General features: G+C 37.0%; 1 pseudogene; it reads left to right on the top strand.

The window, feature by feature from the left end:
• Positions 1–783: 783 nt before the first annotated feature.
• On the top strand, positions 784–851 carry LOC138848194 (U6 spliceosomal RNA; annotated as a pseudogene).
• Positions 852–6,000: the final 5,149 nt, after the last annotated feature.

The raw sequence follows: 6,000 nt of genomic DNA, 5'->3' as shown, positions 1-6,000 counted from the left end.
AGAATGTATACTATTTTACAAGTCACAGAGAAGAAGAAGAAGAAGGAAAGTAGTAAGACTAGAAAGTTTGTGGCAAGACTAACAGGCGCTGGTCAAGAACTTAATAAGCACATTAGGAAAGCAGTAAGGTTTCTTTTTTTTTTTTTGAGGAAAAGTTTTTATTTCTAGTGATGAAATTGGCTACAGAACATTATGAAAGTTTAAAAATACAAAGAGAAATTGTCTATAATTAATAGATTCAAAATTTGACAATCAGTGAATATCATTATTAGTCATTACCAACAACAGTTATTGATTTGAAAGGCAGAGTGACAGGAAGAGGGAACCACTGCTTCACTCCCCAGACACTTGCAATAGCCAAAGCTTGACCAAGCCAAAACCAGGAACTGGGAATTCATTCTGGATGTCCCATTTGGGTGCAGGGACCCAAGCACTTCTGCCATCCTCCGTCTCCTCCCAGGGTGCACACTAGCAGAAACTTGCCTCAAAGCAGAGAAGCTACCACTCAAGCCAGACATTTGTATATGGGATGTGGGTGTGTGGTGGTGATAGCAAGCCCTCATAGATAAAAAAAAAAAGACAAAGTTATTTCTATGCCAAGGAAATTACTCTGTAGTCTTTCTCTTATAAACTACGTATTGCTGAACCTAGATAATTTTTCCTTTATTTAACAATGACATGAAAATGTCAGTTGAGTTGGCTTTCCTGAAGACCTTTTTTCTTGAATATTAGTGGCTAGTTGAGATAAATTCTTTTCATCTCTTTCTCGCTTCGGCAGCACATGTGCTCGCTTCGGCAGCACATATACTAAAATTGGAACGATACAGAGAAGATTAGCATGCCCCTGCGCAGTAAGGTTTCTTTACCTCCCTGTAGGCTCTGCTCTCCAGAGGTGAACAGGGTCCTCTAAACCCACTTGCTGCACACACAAACACCTGAGTGTTGTATTCTCCCACAGGTGTTGGAGACTGATATGGTGTTCTGATTTATATTTACATAATGGCTAGTGACATCGGGCATATTCACATGTTTTGACCATGTACATTTCTTCTGAGAAATGTCTATTCAGATCCTTGCCTGTTTCTTCACTGTATTTTTTGGAGTTTTTCCAATTCATGTAAATGCTCTGGAAATCTGTAAACATTCAGAGTTTTAATTTTTCCTGCCATCTGTTCATTGTATCTACACTCTGATGTTTACTTTGTTGTGAAGAAGTATCTTAGTTGGATATACTCAAATGTCTCTGTTTTTATTTTTGTGACTATTGCTATTGGAATCTTACCCAAAAGCTATTGTGTGTTGACAATATTTAGAGTTTCCCTATGTTTACTTGGGTTTGGGTCTTATGATTACATTTTAATTCACTGTGAGTTCACTTTCACATAGTGTAAGAGATGTTGGAGTCTCTTTTCAGGCTTCTACATATGGATAATCAAGTTCCTCTGCACCACTTGTGAAAGAGATTCTTCTTTCTCCAGTTCATTTTAGTTCCTTTGTTAAATATGAGTTGCTGGTAGAAATTTGGGTTTATTTCTATGCTACCAAGTCTTTTCCATTGAACTATGTGTCTGTTATTATATCAGTGCTAACACTTCTTCTTCTTTTTTTTTTTTTTTTTTGCAGTATATTTATTTGAAAGGCAGAGTTACAGAGAGGTAGAGGCAGAGAGAGAGAGAGGTCTTCCATCCACTGGTTTACTCCCCAAATGGCCACAATGGCCGGAGCTCTGTTGATCTGAATCCAAGTGTCAGGAGCTTCTTCCAGGTCTCTATGCAGGTGCAGGGGCCCAAAGACTTTGGCCATTTTCTACTTTTTTCTCAGGCTATACCAGAGAGGGGTATAAGAAGTGGAGCAGCTGGGAAACATACTGGCACCCATATGAGATGCCAGCACTGCAGACGGTGACTTTACCTGCTTTGTCATAGTGCTGACCCCTGTAATATGTCTTAAAATATGGTGTGATGTCTCCAGCTTTTTTTTGCTTTATAATATTGCTTTAGATGTTAAGCATCTCTCATGTTTCTATGTGAATTTTAGCATCATTTTTTCTAGCTCTGAGAACATCGTTGGTATGTTGATTGGGATTGCATTGAATTTGCAAATTGCTTTTGGTAGTATGGATATTTTGGTATTATTCTTCCCATTCACAAACATAAGTTTTCTGTGAGACTGTCAAAAAGCCTTGACAAAAATTGGACTTTATTACACAAAAATTCATCACTTTTTGGGATCATTTAAATCCATAATTTTGCACTAATATTTGATAAATAATTAAAGACTTTGAGCATTTTAGTAGGAGAAATTAAAATATTTATCAATTTATTCAAATATTGTTTAGATGTGATATTCAAATATTGTTTAGAGCCATTGTCTGTATTCCCTCTAAATTACGATCTTTTTGCTTTTTGCCTGTTAAACTTGTCCCTTGATTCAACAACCGTTTTTAATGTAATGTAAACTGAAAATGTCATTTCATAAGCTAAAAAAAATGAAAAAGAAGGAAAAAGAAGGGAGGGAGGTTGAGTATATAATTATGTTCTCCGAATTTTTTCTATAAAACATATTGAATCATTTAAAAGCTAATTAAAATTAAACTCAAAATTGGACCATTATGACCAATATTTAAAACAAGTGATTAAAAACTGTAGATGTCTTCAATTTTGATTATCATTCTTCTTTAGAATATCTGAAAGAAATCCAGTTTCTCACTTTAAAATATACCAGTGTGTTAGAATTTAGTATTAAATGACTTTGTTTAAAAGTGTTATTTAATCTATTGCTTTAAGTAGTAATACTATGGCCATTGTAAAACAAAATCCTTATCATTTTTCATAAAACAGGAAGGGCTTTTAAAACATCATCACTAAAAATATTAAGAGACCTAAAATATAACATTCTTAAAACCCAAGTGATACCATTCAAAATTTTCAAATATGCAGGGATAGTTCATGTCAAGTAACTAAATAATTGTTAAGTGTATATATGGAATAGCTTCTATAAATTCTTTTGGCAAGGGCTGGCACTGTGCCATAGTGGGTGAGGCTGCCACCTGCAGTGCTGGTATTCCATAGGGGCATCAGTTCAAGACCTGGCTGCTCCACTTCCTATCCAGCTCTCTGCTATGGCCTGGGAAACACTATAAAATGGTACAAGTCCTTGGGCCCCTGCAACTGCATAGGAGACCAGGAAGAGGCTCCTGGTTCCTGCCTTCCAGTCAGCACAGCTGCAGCCATGGAGGCCAACTGTGGAGTGAACCAGTGAATGGAAGACCACTCTCTCTGCCTCTCCTTCTCTCTCTGTGTAATTCTGACTTTCAAATAATATAAATAAATCTTTAAAAAATTCTTTTGGCAAATAGATGAAGCTATTTGTTATACATTTCAAATAAATAGCAAACATACTAGAAAAATATATTGAATAAAATTTAAGCAACTCATAGCTATACACAGAAATTTCTCACCATAACAACATAGCAACCACTAAATTTCCAAATTCAATTTTCCACAACTTAGAATCTTTAACTCCAGAAGGAGTACAAAATTGACAGAACAGTGGCCTATGTATCAGGATACCTAATGCTAATACAGAATTATCCCTGCCACAACTTACCTATGTGACCTTGAACAATTCACTTTACTTCTCTGGGCTTGGCATTTAGCATCCTCATGTGATAAAGGAGGCTTGGATAAGATCAGTTGTACTCTATCTTGAGACTTCAATGATCTCTCAGTTTCCAAACAGGCACCTTAAGGGAAAGTAAACCTTTAGATCAAAGCTTACATTTTTAAATATAAATATATTTTAAACTGTTTCTACAACTAGTACAAAACAACACATTCAAATGTGTACCATGCCACTTTTCAATATTTGGGAATAATTAATGCATCATTTTAGAGCATTGTCTTGAGGCCAGTGCTGTGGTGTAGCTAGTAAAGCCACTGCATGCAGTGGGGGCATCCCATATGGAGGCCGGTTCAAGTCCAGGCTGCTCCATTTTCCATTCAGCTGTCTGCTATAGCCTGGGAGAGCAGTAGGAAGTTGGCCCAAGTCCTTGGGCCCCTGAATCTGCATGGGAGACCCTGAAGAGGTCCTGGCTCCTGGTTTCAGATTGGCATATCTCTGACCTTTTAGGTCATCTGGGGAGTGAAAAAGCAGATGGAGGAACTCTCTCTCTTCCTCTTGTTCACTATCTGTGTAACTCGGACTTCCAAATAAATAAATAAATAAATCTTTTAAAAAATCAAAAGAATATTGTCTGGCACACAGTGAACCACTAAGTACAAGATATTATTAGTAATATTAGATTGAAATATTGAAATAAACTAGGCAATAAGCCTTAAGATGCAAATTAATACCAAGAAATATAATCTCAAATTTCTGTGTTCAACAAGGTAGTCTCTTTTCACTACTAACTTTATACTAAATAAGATATTTTGATATTTTGTTAAGAGTAAATTTATCAGGGACCAGCGCCGTGGCTCACTTGGTTAATTCTCCACCTGTGGTGCTGGTATCCCTTATGGGCAAAGTGTTCTAGTCCTGGTTGCTCCTCTTTCAGTCCAGCTTTCTGCTATGGCCCGGGAAGGCAGTAGAGGATGGCCCAAGTGCTTGGGCCCTGCACCCAGATGGGAGACCAGGAGAAAGCACCTGACTCCTGGCTTTGGATGGGCACAGCTCCAACTGTGGCAGCCATCTGGGGACTGAACCAATGGAAGGAAGGCCTTTCTGATTTCTCACTGTATATAACTCTACCTGTCAAATAAAAAAAATTATTAGTTTTTCATAAAAACTGCAGTATTGAAAAAGTTCTAAAATCCCTCTAATTCTAAATGTCTGTGACTGCTAACTCATTAGCACATATTGCATTCTTTACATCTGGGTAATCATGACAATTCACTTTTAAATGATTAACAGATCTGCTGTTATATATAAATACATGCTTTTCCGAAAATCATACAATAAGCAGGCTACATACTTTACTTCAAGTAGAACTGCCATATCCAGTCCTACAATTGTAAATAAGACAGTTTCAATTGTTCAGCATTATCAATTATAAATTCCAATCGTGTAGCAATACTCATAAGAATTTAGGGGGCCGATGCTGTGGAGTAGCAAGTAGAGCTGTGGCTTGCAGTGCTGACATTCCAATTGGGTGCCAGTTCAAGTCCTGGCTACTCAAATTACTATCCATCTTTTTAGGCAAGTAAGACTTACTATCCAGCAGTAGAGGATGGCCCAGGCCCTTGGGCTCCTGCACCTGCATAGGAGACCCAAAAGAAGCTGCTGGCTCCTGGCTTTGGATTGGCAGAGCTCCAGCCATTGTGGCCAAATGGGGAGTGAACCAGCGGTTGGAAGACTGCTCTCTCTCTCTCCTTCTCTGTGTAACTCTGATTTTCAAGTAAAATAAATGAATTTTTTTAAAAAAAGGATGAAATAAAAAGGAAGATGAAGATTACAAAATTGTTTAATTTTTTTAATAAATATAAATTTCCAAAGTACAGCTTTTGGATTACAGTGGCTTCCCCTCCCCCAAAACATCCCTCCCACCCATAATCCTCCTATTTCCTGCTTCCTCTCCCATCCCAGAAGATTACAAAATTGTATGAAGGACATTTGTACAGTAAACAAATATACTGATTTCCAATGCAATATTTGAATACTTGAAGCAGGAACGCTAAGTACTTCTTTGCCAAAATAACATGTTTTCTCCAGTGTAAAACCCATTTGCCATCCCAATACAAAAAGGGATTTGGGGCAAGAAGGAAAAAAGAAGTCCACACATGCGGAAATTTTAAGCAAAACAAAATAGAGAATGTATTTAGTTTCATGTAAATCACATGAGAATTAATAGTATTCTACCAATTTGCAACAAATATTTTTAACTTTAATGAATGAATGAATTTTCAGTTACATAGCAGGAAACTTCTACCCTCTCCCATAAAACTGAAAGAGAAACTTTTTAAAAGTAAAAACTGATGAAAGAATTCTGCAATACATGTT

The sequence above is a fragment of the Oryctolagus cuniculus genome, unplaced genomic scaffold (genome assembly GCF_964237555.1).
Source record: "Oryctolagus cuniculus unplaced genomic scaffold, mOryCun1.1 SCAFFOLD_94, whole genome shotgun sequence".
Classification (NCBI taxonomy): Eukaryota; Metazoa; Chordata; class Mammalia; order Lagomorpha; family Leporidae; genus Oryctolagus; species Oryctolagus cuniculus.
The sequence above is the reverse complement of the archived record's forward strand: the minus strand, read 5'-3'. Positions and strand labels throughout refer to the sequence as shown.